We start from the raw sequence: 16,731 nt of genomic DNA on the forward strand, positions 1-16,731 counted from the left end.
TCCAAGATCAAATATTCTAAATAGGCCACAAACCTTGATCAAATTAGCCCCGTGTAGTCAAAGACTACTGCACACTGGGTAATGATGAGGTGCTTTGCGTACTGTCCTTCGTTTACTGGCTGGTCTCTCGTAGCCTTAGCTCATGGACTCAGCCTTTCCCCCACTGTTAACCTTTGTAAACTGTATTACTGGAATTGATGAAATTAGATAATCACCAACTTTTACACTAAAAAAACAAAAGAAGAAAAACTAAAGCCCCTCCCCCAAGGGGTGAATCACACCAGCCGCGAGCCGATACGTATCTAGTGCGGCTCGGAATATGACCTTGGCCTTGACCTACTTTCACCAATTTCGAACTCGTCCGAGATTTTCATCCCTACTACACACCCATACAATTTTGTGATGATATCTTGAGTGGTTGCGAAGTTATCATGCTAACAGACACACAGACAGACAAACTGATAACAATACCAGCTTCGCTATCGTGGCTGGTAAAAAAAAAAAAAAAAATGGTTTTGGGCAAGTCACTACTTCAGAAGAATGGATAACAGCCACAATATATGGGCAAGATTAGTTACCAAATGTGACTTGCCAGAAATGTGGATTCCAGATTGCTTAAACACAGTGAGAGTCTAGCGTGGTTAACGGCTTCCACATTTTTGCTTAAGCATACGACCATTAGGCTCGAGACACACAGCAAGATGAGTACAAAGGAGTACAAAAGACTGAGGACTGCAAACAGCACCCAATGGTTCTTTAGAGTCTCTTTGTTACAGAGAGAACTATGACTATGATATCTAATTCTAGTGGATGAAGATAAAAAATAGTACAGCAAGAACGCTACTGATCGAGCCAAGGCAGATACCGGAGGAAATTTATGTCATTTGTTTTGTTGGGTGGTTGAAGAGGCGGATAATGTGACTCAAAGGCACCAAAGTCAGCCACAGGGACTGTCGCGAGAAGAGTAGGGGAACAGGTAGGAGAATGAGATGAAAAGAAGGAGGAGGAGGAGGAGGAAAGGAAGGCAAATGAGGAGAGGAAGGGAAAGAGAAGAAAGAGAGGAGATGGAGGAAGAGGAGGAAGAAAGAACGGGAAGAAGGACAAGCAGGAGGAAGAATGAGGGAAAGGAGAAGGCGGAGGAAGAAAGAGGGAAAGGAGAAGGAGGAGAAAGAAAGAGGGGAAGGCGAAGGAGGGGGAAAGAAAAGTAACGATGAGAAAGGGAGAAGAAGAAGGAGGAGGAGGAGGAGGGAGGAAAAAATGAAAAGGAGGAGTAGGTAAGAGGAAAAGGAAGAGGAAGAGGAGGGAAAGAGGAGAATTATGAGCAGCAGGAGGAAGGAAAGGAAAGGTAAATGAAGAGAAAGGAGAGAAAAAGCGTGAGGGAGAAAAGGAGAAGTAAAGGAAGAGGAAGGAGAGAAAAAGCATGAGGGAGTGGTTGAGTTAAGGAGGCTAAGAAAGAATATTTTAACTTACGAAGGATATTCAGCATTTATCGACATGAACCCCTTTGCAAACGACGCCGCCCGTTTTATATAAATCTTGACACTACCGGACGATTTTATCCAGCTTAAGAGAAACCTTTTGAAGTGCAGAGATCAGATGAAGTCTTTTTAAACCCTCTCAATACAAGGGGTGTCCATTTAACTGGAAAAAAATAATAAAAGAGGTAACAAGATTGAAATATGCAAAGGCACCACTGCACTGGAAGATTTAACAGTAAATATAAATTGGTACTGTATAAGTGTGGGAGGAAAATACAGCTTCAGTACGTGGATACAGAAGAGAGGTGGGATGCTGGAACAGATTTACTGTGGTTTCCCCGTCGTAACTCAGATTTGTTTTCGCAGGAAGGTCTAAACACAAGGGAAAATCTAAACATTTCCTTTCCTTTCCCAGTTCTTCCTTCAGACAACGAGACAAAACCTACGATGGTATTCCTCTCATAACTAAGACTGTATTTTTACTGGGAAGAAAGGAGACATGAGAATACTCTGCATCTCCTTCCTGCAGACCAAATCACACTTACGACAGGGAGTTAATAACAAGTTTGTTTCTGGATGAAGATGCTGTTTTCAAGTTTGAACAGTTCACGGCACCGTGAAATCAAGGGTCGTATTCTCGTTGATGCAGGAGACTTTGTAGCACCTGTTTCTTAGCGATTCGTATATTAAGAACAAACAAGTGGAGACGCTAAAGAGGAGCCTACACATGGCGACTCTGTGCACCCTGGGTGAAGCAGCTGTGGCGTCCACCTAGGGCCTCCTCATATTTCCCTGCAGCTCGCCGTGGGAAGGATCTTGGTCCGACCCTGGTGAGTCTGTCTACCATAAGGGGGTGCTGATCCCTATACGGTGTTTGCACTCTACTGTACCTGTAGGATGGCCCCATAGAAGTAGTTGCTTACCTGTGGTCGACGGGTCTCCACGGCCAGGCAGACCGGGGTTGAAGCAACAACAACATACAAGTCAATATACATGTGCATTATACATAATAAATCGCCAAAGAAGAGGTGCTACGAACTCTAACATGACAACAAAAATGACTTTTTTTTTTTTTTTTTTTTAAACAAAAGTGCTAAATGAGTTGCTTACAAAATTAACCACTACCGCGCACTGGAAAATGTGATCTGCATGATGAATAGTATGATAGTTATTTTTGTCTTATATAAGAGGGATTTTGACGCAAGCATAACGAACATAAAGCATCATACGAGTTATTTTTTTTTTTTTAGAAATAACTGGATAATTGAGGCTGTTGCCAGTTAAAGGAACAAATTCATGATACTTTAACGAACGCACAACAACTGTAATGGTCTTCTGTTGTTTCATATTGAACTGCAGTGTGTCTAGAATAACAGCAAGCAATTGTATTTCAAAGGAACATTACGATAAATCTGAGTTATAATACAGTATATTTTGGAATTACAATAAGTTATGCCTGATATGCTATGCGTGGGATGATGGTAACGATGATTTTATGTCCCCTGATTAGACTACAGTATATGGTTACGACAGTAGTCTATGCCTGAGACTTTCGATACGATGAATCTTTCAATACGATGTGCTTGGGACGACAGTCACAGTACGTTTTGCTTGAGCTCTGAATTAATTACATATATATTTGAATTACCATAGCCTACGTTATGTTTTGAATGTTGCTTCATTTCCGCAGGAGAGAGAGAGAGAGAGAGAGAGAGAGAGAGAGAGAGAGAGAGAGAGAGAGAGAGACCGGGGAGGGGGGTGGGGAAGTGGATGAGAGAGAGAACGAGATTGTAGGTTCAGTTCAATAGGTAACTCTGCCATTCTACAGTACGGTTCTCACTGATAGCACTGGGGTTACCGGAAGCCAAAGTACCGGGGCCGGTGGTGGGGGTTTGGTAGGGGGATGAGGGGGTAATGTAGGGTTGGGTGAGGGGGTGTGGTGTGGTGAGGGGTGCTGTGTGATGGTAAGGGGTGGTGAGGGATGGTGTGAGGGGTGTGTGGGGTGGTGAGCGGTGCTGTGTGGTGGTATGGGGTGGTGAGGGATGGGGTGGGGTGGTGAGGGTAATGGTGACGGGTGACAAAGGGGTGGTGAGGGATGCTGAGAGCGAGATAGTGGTGTGTGGGGCGCTGAAGGATGGTGTGGGAGTTAGGGGTGGTGTGGGATGGATAGAGTTAGGTGGAGATGAGAAGGAGTGATGGAACTGGTAATGAGGAGGTTGGTGATGGGCAGTGGTGAGGGTTGGTGATGGACGGTGATCGGTTAGGGCGGGGTGTGTGAATGTATGTGGAAGGGGGGGGAGGGTGTGGGCGTAGGGGAAGGGGAGGAAAATGTTGGATGGGGAGATGGACGGTGAAGGGTAGTGCAAGGGTGGCGTGGGGTGGGAAAAGACTGTGATGGGAGGTGGGAATAAGATGGAAATGGGTAGAAGAAAGGTGGTGTGAGGGGGTGATGGGGATGGGAAGGAGAGTAAGTAAGGGTGGAGGAGAGAAGGGAGGGAATGGGTGGCTAATGATGGTGAAGTAAAGGGATGGGTTTTGTTAAGCGATGGAAGTACTGAAGGGAGATAGGTAGTAAGGGGGTCAAGTAGTGAAGGGAGACAGGTGTTGAGGGGAGAGAGAGGTAGTGAAGGGAGATAGCAGTACGAGGGGAGAGATAATGTGGGGAAATACGAGTAGTGAGAGGGGACAGGCAGATAAGCAGCGAACAGTGACAGGGGAGGCGTTGTTTAGAGTTGGGATGGATGTACGAAGGGGTAGGTGAGGATATGAATAGGTGTGGGTTGTGACAAAGGGTAGCGATGGATGGGAATATGGATGGCGAGAGTGGGGATACATGCTGGAGGGAGTAGGTGAGGGCGAGCGTGGGAGGATGGATAGGAATGGTCATTTGTGGGGATGAGTAGGTGGTAAGGGTAAGGGATGGGAATGAGTAAACGTATGGACAGTGAGGGATGGGAATGAGTAAAGGTATGAACGGTGAGGGTGGGACGGGGGGAAGTGAGTCTGTGAAGGGGGAGGAAAGGGAGGGAAGGGGAAGGGTTTCTGAGGGGAGGTAATCGGTGTGGAGGGAAGCAGGTGTGTGTGGGGCCGTGGAATCATATTAGACGGCCGTTGTGCTAATCTGCCTGGTCCGCACGGGAAGGTTAACTTGTATTGACCGATGCTAAATGTATTAGTAAAGCCGGCACAGAGAAAGCAATATTCGGAGCTGCTGATCCTATATTCTGGTGAACAAACGAAATCTGAACATATACAACATCACAAAATTTTAAGGAAAATGCTTATAGTTTGTTGGTATCCTGCAGTGACTTATATTAATAGAGATATGGTGATTCGTTCATTCTATTATACATAACTTATGTTTGATAAATTTCAGATATCAGTTCACTACGAGGCTGGCAAACGTGCGAGGAAAATGAAGCACAAAAAATGACTAAAGATGGCAGTGGATGAATGAATTATTTTTAGGGTACGACAGAATGGGTTTGCTTCATAGTTATACGAAAGACTGTACAGTATTTAGATAGGGAGGTGAAAAGGATATACAGTAAATAGTGAATTTCAAGATGGGAGGAGGTATGGGACAAAGGAGAAAGCAGATGGATGCCGTAAATGACTGCGAAAGGAGTTGCCTACGGAAGTTAATGAGGTGAGGGAACTGACAGAGGATTAAACTGGTTGAATGAATTATGGACGGAGGACCATGTGACAATTTTGGTACCATTTTTTAAAACTTGGTTATCGTCGGACTGATTTTATCTGGCAAGTGTATGTGGAACGAATTTATAAAGGAAAATTATATATATATATATATATATATATATATATATATATATATATATATATATATATATATATATATATATATATATATATATATATTACCTCATCCCATCATTATATAAAACAAAAATTATGATAATGATGATGATGATGATGATGACTTTGACAGCGACAGAAAATTTTATTCAGTATAGGAGAGACTCACCTTGCAATTGTAAATTAAATTCGTTTGGTAAGCAGGAGCAAATTAGAAAAAAAATATGTCTGCGGTCATGCTGGTAAACCTTGCCAAATCGATGGTTATAATCTGTAATTGCTTTGATGGCAGAAGGGATATCCACGAGGCCATTAGCGCTTTAACTGGCAATTACATTAAGCTGCAGCAGACATATACGGTATGGCATGCAAGCTGTATGGTTAATGGCCTACAGTTACACTCGGTTTTGGATTGTACATAATGTTACTGTTATTAATTCACCTACGAACAGGGAAATAGATGGACAATTAAGGGAAAGGAAATAAGAAAGGGCGAGAAGGGAAAACTGAAGTATGGGAGTGAATGATTTGCAGATAAGATGAATCAAACGATGGAAGAGAATGAAGGAAGAGGGAAGAACATGGGGAAGGAAGGAAGAGAAAGAGGGATGCGTTGTTCAGCGGGGTGCATGAGGAAGTTGGCTGAGGAAATAAAAAAGAACTTTAATTACATCACCAAAGTCATAATTGAATCCCAAGTTCATTCTGTGCGAGCAGGTAAAGGATGGTAGTAATGATGATGGAAGAGGTGGAGGGGAAAGGGGTGGAGAAATAAGATGGAAGGACTGGAGGGAGAAAAAGGGGATGGGAGGGAGGGAAGGAAGGAGGGAAAGAGGTGGAGTCATTGTTCAAGGCAGGCCCTGTTTGAATTTTTAGATAAGAACAAGCATCTTAACATGTTACTCTGTCACTGAATGACTGTATGACTTTGTATGTGTGTAGGTGACTAAGAGAAAGAACTGCAGCGTACTAGTATTCTCAAACAGTTTTGGTCAGATTTTGACTGAACTTGGTGGAGGGGTTGAGGGCCAGCCAAAGGGCTACCTACTGTTTTTGGGAACGGTGTAGGTTAACGTCAGGGTCACATAGTTAGGTCACCTCAAACAGTTCTGATCCGATTTTAGCCAAGTTTGGTGGAAGGGTTGAGGATAAGAACAGCGGGGTCGATTTTGAAAATATTCAATCAAAGATCAAGGTCACAAAATATTGCCAAATTTCGACCTATATGTATGTGTATGTGAACAAAACAAGTAAAATAGTTTTGATCCAATTAGGACCAAACTTGGTGGAAGTCTTCAGCGTCAGCCAAGAGGCTTACGTACTTCTTTGGAGGAGACTAAGTCAAAGGTCAGTCACATACCAAGGTCAACATAAATAGTTTTTATCCGATTTAGATCAAACTTAGTGGAAGAGTAAATATGAAGCCAAGGATGATGGGATTCGATTTTGGTAACCAGTCAAAGGTCACGGTCGCAGGGTAAGGTCAACGTTCGACCTGTGTGTGTTGTAGTCTACCAGTATGAACTTTATGTTTGTTGGCATCTAGTAGGCTTGACTGTGCAAGTTATGGATAATCTGTATAATTATGAACCTCAAATTAAACGGAATATGTAACCAGCAAGAGGAAAAACAAGGTGGAGGGAGAAAAGTTATGGAGAAAGGAGGAAAGACAGGACAGATAAGGAGAAAGGACGAAGGATACGGAGGAAGGAAGGAACATACGAAGAGGGGAAGACAAGGAGGAATCAGAAGAGATAATGAGGAAGGAGATGGAAATGGGATAAACAAATTAACAAATAAGGAGAAAGGTGGATAATTACCCATTCCCTGATGTGGAGCCCTCTTCAAAGTTTAATTCATACCCTTTTCAGACGATTTTATTAAGCCAAGAAGAAAGTTTACGAAGCAGGAAGAGTTAAATACAGGCGTCTTACTTTCTGTATCCTTTAACAATAAGAAATTTACTTAATGAGAGAGAGTCACTAAGAGAGATTTACTAATTTGGGTAAAATCGTCTGGTAATAATAAAGAAAAGGAACTACTGAATAACGTTATTGTACTGAAAGGGTTAAGAAGAATGGGGAGGGGAGAAGAAGAAACTGGAGTGAATGGATGAAAAGAGAAAAAGATGAAATGAAGAAGGGAAGGGAGAAAGAAAGGAGAGAGAAGAATAAGCAAGAAAGAGAAAGGAAGAAGTATGTGGGTAGAGGAGGAAATGAAAAGCTCAAATGGACGAAGAGAGAGAGAGAGAGAGAGAGAGAGAGAGAGAGAGAGAGAGAGAGAGAGAGAGAGAGAGAGAGAGTGTGTGTGTGTGTGTGTGTGTGTGTGTGTGTGTGTGTGTGTGTGTGTGTACGCCAAAAAGTGCTGTGAAGTGTACAGAAAAGCAAACAGGGGGAAGAACAAAAAACCTGCCAGAACCGAGGCTAAAAACACTGGGCCGGGACGAGAAAGGGAGAGGGAGAGTTACTGAAAACTGAGGAAACATGTGAAAGACAAGGAATGACAGGGAGGACGAAAATTGAGAAATAAAGAGAGGGACGAATAAGATAAAGACAATAAAGGAGCTAAAATGAAAGGTCAAAGATAAATATGAACCGAAAAAAAGGTACGAAAATTGAAGAGGAACCAATAATAAAGTACTGAATTAATGAAGAAGGAATACAGAAGGCAGAAACTAAGTGACCGATCAAAAATAATGTAGAAAGGGAGGCAAAAAGATGACGTGAGAGGAGAGGGAGATAAGAAAGAGTGAAAGAGAGAAGACAGGGAAAAAATTAAGAGGATGTGGGACAAAGAAGAAGGTGATTCAAAGATAAATGGAGAGAGAGAGAGAGAGAGAGAGAGAGAGAGAGAGAGAGAGAGAGAGAGAGAGATGAGGGAATATAAGCCAGAAAGAAATAAAAAACTAAAGATACAAAAATAAAAGATGATTAAATAAAAAGATAAAGAAACAGACTTCTGAAAGGATTACAAAAATACAAGTAAGCAAGGGAGAAGTGAGAAGGACAGAATAGGGCATATGAAGGGGAAGCATAATAAAGAGATCATGAATGCGAGAAGATGAGAATAAAGAGAGGAAAGTGAAGGAAAAGTGAAAGAGAATGAAAAAAAATAATAGTGGGAGAGAGACGAGACGGAAATAACTGCCAGATTGTGAAATGCGATCCGCCGACACAGAGGATTTGGCTCTAACACTATCACAGGACAAAACTGTAACAAGAGTGGGTGGATAAAAGTGGAGAGAGAGAGAGAGAGAGAGAGGGGGGGGGAATTATTTCAAACAATTTTCGAGATTATTTAGACCGAGATGAGAATATGATCGGCTAAAGGAGACTCGCTGCTTGGACGAGACGATAGTAACTTTAATCAGAAGAGACCTTCAGGAGGTGGGAGGGAGAGGAAGCAGATGAATTTGTGGATGTAGAAACGTAGAACGGGTTGAAAATGGGAGTAAATACAAATGGAGAATCAATGAGCCTTTATGGAAGGAGGGGAGGGACAGGTGTACAGAAAGGGGGGGGGGTGAAGGGTGGAGAGGGGTGAAGGAAAGGATGGGGTATGGAAAGGAGGGGAGAGTTAAAAGGGTCAGAAGCGGATAGGGGAGGTCAGGAAAAGAGGAGTACAGATGAATGGAGAATTAATGTAGAGAGGGGAGGGAAAGGGCAGGTGTATGGGAGAGGGGTAGGTGAAGGGGAAAGAGGGGAAGACAAACGGTTTAAAGTTACTAGGGAGGGTGGTAGATGGTCGGTCAGGAAATTGAGTGTGGAGGCTGATGGTGTAGGGGGAGAGGAAGAGAATGACTATGTACCCCTCACCACCACGAACGCACACACACACACACACACACACACACACACACACACACACACACACACACACAGAGTTACGATAGAAGATAAGAACAGCGAGGAGTGCGATGGGGAAACACGGATAGAAATAGAAGATAAAAAGAGAGATAAAGGAGAGAAAAGTAAAAAAAAAAATGCAGTGCCACGAAAAAAGAAATACCAGGATTTCTACGAAGCCTCAAAGAGAACAGAGAAGAATGGGCAAGAAAACAAAGCTAAGAAAAAAAGTAAAAACAAAAGAAAGACTGGAGATTAAAGTGAACGACAGAATGAATTGAAGGGGAGAAAAAATGTAAATACCCTTGGCGTTTCAGTGAGCTCCAAAGAGAAATTGTAAAACTGAGAAAGAATAAGAATCAAAGCACAAAGTTATACTAATAATAATAATAATAATAATAATAATAATAATATAGGAAATAAAAGAGTATGAAGTGATACGAAGAGGTTTAGAGATCCTACGAACTAAAACGACCTCCAATGAATACATAGAAAATGATCGATTTTTTTTTTTTGTTTCATCAGGAACGTAGGGGTCCAGGGCAAGGCTACTCAGCCCCGACACTTAAGGGGAGGGTGCACAACTTCACACACCTCTGATTGGCATTAAGTGAACAGTAAACCTCAACATTCCCTCGGATATAAACCCGTACAGGCCCTATCTGGTTCGTGTGCCTTATCACTAGGCTATTATTCGTCATTTGGTTGTATGGTCATCACCAAACGCAGTACATGGTTTCCTGGAGAATAAAAAATCATCTGGCTTGTCACTCAGTGTAGTCACCTAAAGGTCGCACTATTGTACATCAAGTGAGTGGATGGTAGGCGCCCCTATCCACCACAAATAAAAGAAGCAGAGACAGAAAAAACACGAAGAAACAGAAAATGATAAAATTAATCAGAATAAAGCAGGTGAGAGAAAGACGTAACTAAGAAAGTTTAGTATTATTAGGATCTACAACAATCTCCAAAAAGAACACAGAATGCATTGGAAAAATATATATATATATATATATATATATATATATATATATATATATATATATATATATATATATATATATATATATATATATCCAAACAAAAAGGAAAAAAGTTGAGAAAAAAAGTGAATCACAGAATGAAGTGAAAGGAAGCTAATAAATACTAAAGTAAAGAAAAAAAGCTGAATGATAGATATGAGAAACTGAAAGAAAATTTTGACAGGAACTTGGGAAACCTGCAAAAAAATAAATAAATAAATAAAAGGTGGTAGATGGAGAGAGAACGTGAATGACGAAATGAGGTGACAGAAAGATGAGCGCACTAGCCTGAGGAAGTCTTTCATATTTCACTCTTCCACTCCAGTTCGCCAAATCTCCTGGAATATGGACCAAATCGTCTGAAAACAGTAAGCAAACAATGATTTAAAAAAAATCCAGCTATTGTTAAAAAGGTGGAAAAAAGAAGGTTAAGGAAAGAACTAAGTGAAAGAACGATATTTAACAGTCCTAATAGTTCGTGGTTTGTCCAAAAATGGAAAGATCGCAAAAAAGTCGACAAATACGAGTAGTTATTATTGTTGGCCTATCTCGGTCTGTCTGGCTGAGCAGACCCATCGACCACAAACAAACAGCAGCCTTCCTATGGCAGCCAGAGTCTCGCCAAAGTCGGAACAAGCTATTTTCACATGGTGAGGTGCAGGGAAATGACGGAAGCATAGACCTTAAAAGGATGACCTGTGTATAGGAGGTATGTACGAGATGTAGTCTCAGCCCGAACTCTGAGTACTTGGTGAATGTGGTTCCTCATCTGGGAGTGTTGTGAAAGACCTTTTACCGGGCCTTGGCCCCAAGTACCTCCCGGAAGGATAATAATCATCCACCTATTACCTCTCTGACGGGCTAATGGAGCTACACCTTGCCCACGGATGGCCAAGGGTGACCTGGGACTATGCAGGGCAGGGTTTTCCATCTTCCCTGAGCCGGGCACATGTTCCGGCAGCATATTTCAACAGACAGAGAGTAAAATGATATAGGATGTATACAAAACACATATTTAAAAATGCAGGAAAAGAAATAGGTGAAGTGACAGGAGGAAAATTTAGAAAAATCAGGAGTCCAGCGTTCCCAAAACAGCCATCAGGGATTGCGCTGACGACAATGGCGCTGACGGGGAAGAAAAAGCAATCAGGGAATCGGCCACTTCAGTAAGAGTTTTTAATCCCAGTTAACTTACTCCTCACTTAGTCGCTCCCCTTCCCCCCTCTCTCTATCTGTGTGTGTGTGTGTGTGTGTGTGTGTGTGTGTGTGTGTGTGTGTGTGTGTGTGTGTGTGTGTGTGTGTGTGTGTGTGTGTGTGTGTCTGTGCGTGTTTGTGGTGCGGGCATGACCCTACACTATTTTGTTGTCTTCAAAATAATATCATTCGGCCACAAAATATTTTTGTTTTCTCTCTCCCGTGACAGCGGCTGCACTGCAGCCTGGATATTTACTTTACTATATGACTACTGACCACATTCCCTCCCTCGCCTCCCCCACCCCCTCTCCTCCTCTCCCTACAGCCCTCACCCCTTCCTCCCCCCTCGCAGCCCCCCGTACTCATTAACTCTCCTCCCCCTCTTCTTCCCACATCCCCTTCCGTCCCCAGTGATTAAACCTCCTCCTCTCCCACCCTGCACACATACATTCCCACCCCTTGCCTTCTTGTCCATATTTCCTTCCTTCCCCTTTGTTTCAACGTCTCTTCCCTCCTTGGGTCCTTCTCTACCGTCTACCTACCTTCCTTTGCCTGTCCACCTTTCTTCCCCTTCCCCCCGTTCACAACCCCTTCCTTTCCTCATCTTGCAATCCCTGCTACGTCCAGCGCCCACATTCTCTGTCCACACTTCATTTTCCTCCCCGTAGCCCGCCTCCCTGTTCTCTCCCCTCCCCATTCCTTCCCATTCCCTTCTCTTACACTCCCTCTCTTCTCGTTCCCTCTCCCTTCAGCTCCTGGCCTTCCACATATCTTCTTCCCGTGGTTTTTCATTCATCTCCCTTCACCGGACACACACTTCCACCATTCCTCATACCCTCCTTCCTCCTGCTCACATATACTACCCTCTCTGCCTATGTTACCCTCCCTTCCACTGTGTTTCCCACTGTGTACATCTTTTAGTCTTCTAAACGCAATGTGCCCAAACATCTCGAAATAAGTGGATCTTGAATTTGGCTTGCATTCTATTCCGGTTTCTTCGGAAGATGCAAATATTGTTAGCTTTCAGCCTTGATTCTTTTTTAATGTATTAAAAGGACACATGTGCACACCCACTTTCTCCTCGACATCTTCGATACCTCTCTTAACATTCACTCTGCTTCCCTATCCACACAGTTCTTTTTTCCCTAACCTCCTTCCTGACTATTAAAAAAAAAAATGAAAGTCTGCAACCATTCTTCACTCCAAGAGCAAAAGACAAGAAAGTGTCAAAATCCAAAACTTGGTGCACAGTAGCCTCACACTGAGTTTGGTGAGGCCAGTGGACGATTACAGTAGTGCACGGTGAGGTGAAGTGGATGCTACACACAATGGCTTCTTTGTATACATACCAGACTTTTTCTGACTCAAAGCTCCCTTTCCATATTCCATATCCTTCCTCACACGCTCTCCCCTTTCGATATACCCAGATCTTCGTCGCGTATTCTTTCTTTACTAAATATTTTCCCTTCTCCGCATGACCTTTGCCCTCCCCACACACTATCCCCTCCACATGCTTTCTGCTCTCCCCAACACACCCCCTCATATCCTCCCAACACACTCTCCTTACGCCTCCCCACGTATGCTCCCCTCCTTTCCCCTCACCACTCACCCTCCCTTCTCTTCCCATATACCCTCCCTTCATCTCTCCTCCCCTCCCCACACACCCTCCCCTCCCCTCCATCCCCCATCTCCTCCCCAATACATCTTCCCCTTCCCACTCAACACACCCTTCCCTAGACTCCCAATCCTCCCCTCCCCCACTCCACACAAACTTTTCTCCCTCAACATACACTTCCCTCCCTACCCCTCCTCTCCGCCTCTCTCCCAGCGGGGCATGGGAGATAAACAGAGGAAAAATGAGGAAGTTCGTCATTGTTATTTAGTGAAAGGAAAATGGCCGGCAGGGCGGGAGAAAGGAGGGATGATAAGATAAGAAGAGACGAATTTAGAGAGAGAGAGAGAGAGAGAGAGAGAGAGAGAGAGAGAGAGAGATGTTGTAAAAGAGGAAAGAAAGGAGGCAAGAAAGGATAACAACTGAAAACACTCAAGAGTATAAGAGATATTCGAGAGAGAAAAGAAATGAAAAGAGAAATACGAAAAGAGGAATGGAAAAAAAATAAAGACAGAGATATAGAAGTGAGGAATATTTATAGACTAAAAAAATTGTAATATTTGAAATAGAAGAGAGAGAAAGGGAAAAGCAAAGAGTAGGAGAAGAGATAACGAAAGACAAAATAGAAGTGGAGGAAGAAATAAACAGGGAGGGAAAATATATACAGGCACAACTGCATATGAGAGTGAAGGAAGAGAGCTGAATGATGCAGAAAATACTAGAGGAAGAAAAAGAACGAAGAAGAGAATAGGCTAATAGAAAAGTGGCAGGAAGGACGATGAAAAATGGGGATTAGTGAAAGTAAAAGGGAACCGATGCAAACGAGAGATTCGAGAGGGGTAAGTAAGAGGAAACAGGGAAGCTTAGGAAGAGTGAGAAACAGAAGAGCAGAACAGCAAACTATCAGAAGGAGGAGGAAAGAAAATGGGAAGAGAAAATGAAACAAGTGAAAGGAAAGGAAGAGAGAAGTAAAGAAGAAACCCCTGGGAAACACAGAAATAAAGAAATGGTAAAGGAGGAAAGAGAGAGGCAGACTAGGATGACAGGAAAAGAAGTGTTAGTGTAGATATAATTAGGGGTCAAAGAAGCGAAGCAGAAAGGTAAAGAAGATGGAGAAAATACAAAGTAAGTTACGGAAACGGTGAGAAGCAAACAACAATAGGCAAGCGGAAAGAGAACAGGAAGAGAGAGAGAGAGAAAAAAAAAAGAAAGACGAGTACAGATACAAATGGGTGTAAAGAAGAGAAGCAGAGCCAATGCAGAGAGGATGGAAAAGTACTCGAACAGAGAGAGAGTGAGAAAAATGTAACACCTGAGGGTAAAACGGAATACAGTGGCAAATCGAAGCGCATATATACAAATAAATAAAAACAGTGGAGCAAAGACACAAAAGAGAAGCCTTAGGAAAATGCAGGAGTTGTGGGACAGAAACATAGAATAAAATGGAGGAGAATACGCAAAAGAATGAGATAGAGCAAATGGTCTTGGGAAACAAAAGAAAAGGGTAAAAGTAAAAAAAAAAAAAGCATAGGATGAGGGAAAAGACAGGAAGGACGATGAAAAGGAAGAGGGAAAGAAGGTAAGGAGAGGGGGAGACACTAGGCAAATTTCAGAGTGGAGGGAAAAAATAGGAGAAAAGGAGATGCAAGAGAAGGGAGAATTGGAGAGGGAGAGGGGAAAGGATAGAGGATGAAGGTCACAGAAAACCACTAAAGGGGATGAAAGGAGAGAGACAGAATATTGAATATCTGTCTATCGATATATATATATATATATATATATATATATATATATATATATATATATATATATATATATATATATATATATATATATATATATTGATGAACTATACGAGTATATTATACACGTATACAGTATATACGAACATGCAGAGAGAGAGAGAGAGAGAGAGAGAGAGAGAGAAATACAAAAGTCGACGAAGTTACCAGGCATAAGAAACATATCAGAATGAAAATAAAATCTGCATATATCATAGTTGCCCTCCTCGTGACATACGAATCAAGTGACAGGAAACTATTAAATCTGAATAAATATTAACACACCCTTGAAACTATCAACTGGGAATCCATACCCTGGCCTCCACACTCACCCTTAACCCCTGGGAGCTCAGAGCTTGGCCGAGTTGAATAGAGTAGTCAGGTGGTAGCAGAAATACATCACAAGAATATATGTGTGTCTGGCTATATGGGGGTAAATTTCGATAGGTTTTAATCCCTGTATGAAGAGATGGTGTACCAGCTTTAACACCTAATCCCTTGACGCTGGGAACGTCTTCTTTGCGTTTTACTGTGCTTCCAGGCTATTTCTTTCAGCTCAGGCTAGACTTTTCACCCGGGAGAGGTTAGTAGTTACCTTCATTAACCTCGTCACTGTAAAATGTGTCCCCTAATTCGGATGTACCTAAAGTGAGGGAGGAAGAGAGGGACACAGAGTGGTTCTGATAGAGGCAGGTAGTAATATAATGTAAGGGAGGGAGGGAGGGAGGGAGGGAGGGAGGGATGTACTCTATGGGAAAGAGGGTGGAATATAAATGAGGGGACTGGGAGGGAAAGGATATTTTTAAAATCATGGAGGGAGAAAGAAGCACAGAGGGGTATTAGTGGAGGGAAGGAGGGCTGTAATGAAGGGTAGGGGAAGGATGGACGGAGGGATGCAATTAAGGGAAGGGAGGGAGGGTGGACGAGATGTAACAAATGGGGGAATCTAACTAAACGGGCGATATTAAACTAAAATTAGAGAGATATAAACAACGGGAGAGAGACGAGGAGGGAGATAACCGAAGCAAGAGGGGAATAAGTAGTTCTGGCATAGGAGAATGTGGATATTAGTACCACCATACTTACTGCCACACAAACAATCCTTCAGCCCTCACTCACAGCGCTGTTTTGTATTCGTCTACACTCCTCACCCCTCACTCCTACACCCACCTCATCCCACACCTCTCACCCATCATTCCTACCCCATCACTCTTACCTCCACTCCAACCCTCAGCTCTCATCCATCACTACACACTATTCATCCCCCACTCCGAACCCCTTCCTTTTTACATTCATCTTATTTCCCATCCCTCACTTCCCACTGCTACTCCCACCCTATCCATCCCAAATCCCACCCATAAATACTCACGTCTCACCCTCACCCACATCCTCACTCGTACCCTCACCCCTCACTTCTCACATCCGCCTCATTCCCCTCCCTCACCTCAGTCCCTCCAAATCCCTCACTCCTCACCCACATCCCCCACATCTACTCCTTAATCCTCACTGCTCACACCTTCCCCACCCTTCAACCCTTCATCCCTTATTTCCACCCCCAAGCCCGCCCCACCCCTCACCTCCACCCCTCACTCCTGATCCTACCACATTCCATACCACCTCCTCATCTCCCCTTGCCACCCCTCACTCCTCATCCTACCACATTCCATACCACCTCCTCATCTCCCCTTCCCACCCCTTGCTCCTCATCCTACCACATTCCACACCCCCTCCTCATCCCTCCCTCACTCCTCATTTTCCACCCCTCCTCATCCCTCCCTCACTCCTCATTTTCCACCCCTCTCCATCCCTTATGACTCCCTACCAACTCTCCCTCACCCCTCACCCGTAATTCCCCCCACTGTTCAATATTCATACAGTCTCCTCTCGGTCGGTGGAAAAAAATATGGTAACGTTCACAAAAAATGGCTAAAAACTTGGTCAACATTTTTCGAGTCACGAAACGAGAGGAAAAATGGTCGA

The sequence above is a fragment of the Coenobita brevimanus genome, chromosome 92, assembly GCF_032717465.1.
Source record: "Coenobita brevimanus isolate Jiangsu-jjx chromosome 92, ASM3271746v2, whole genome shotgun sequence".
NCBI lineage: Eukaryota > Metazoa > Arthropoda > Malacostraca > Decapoda > Coenobitidae > Coenobita > Coenobita brevimanus.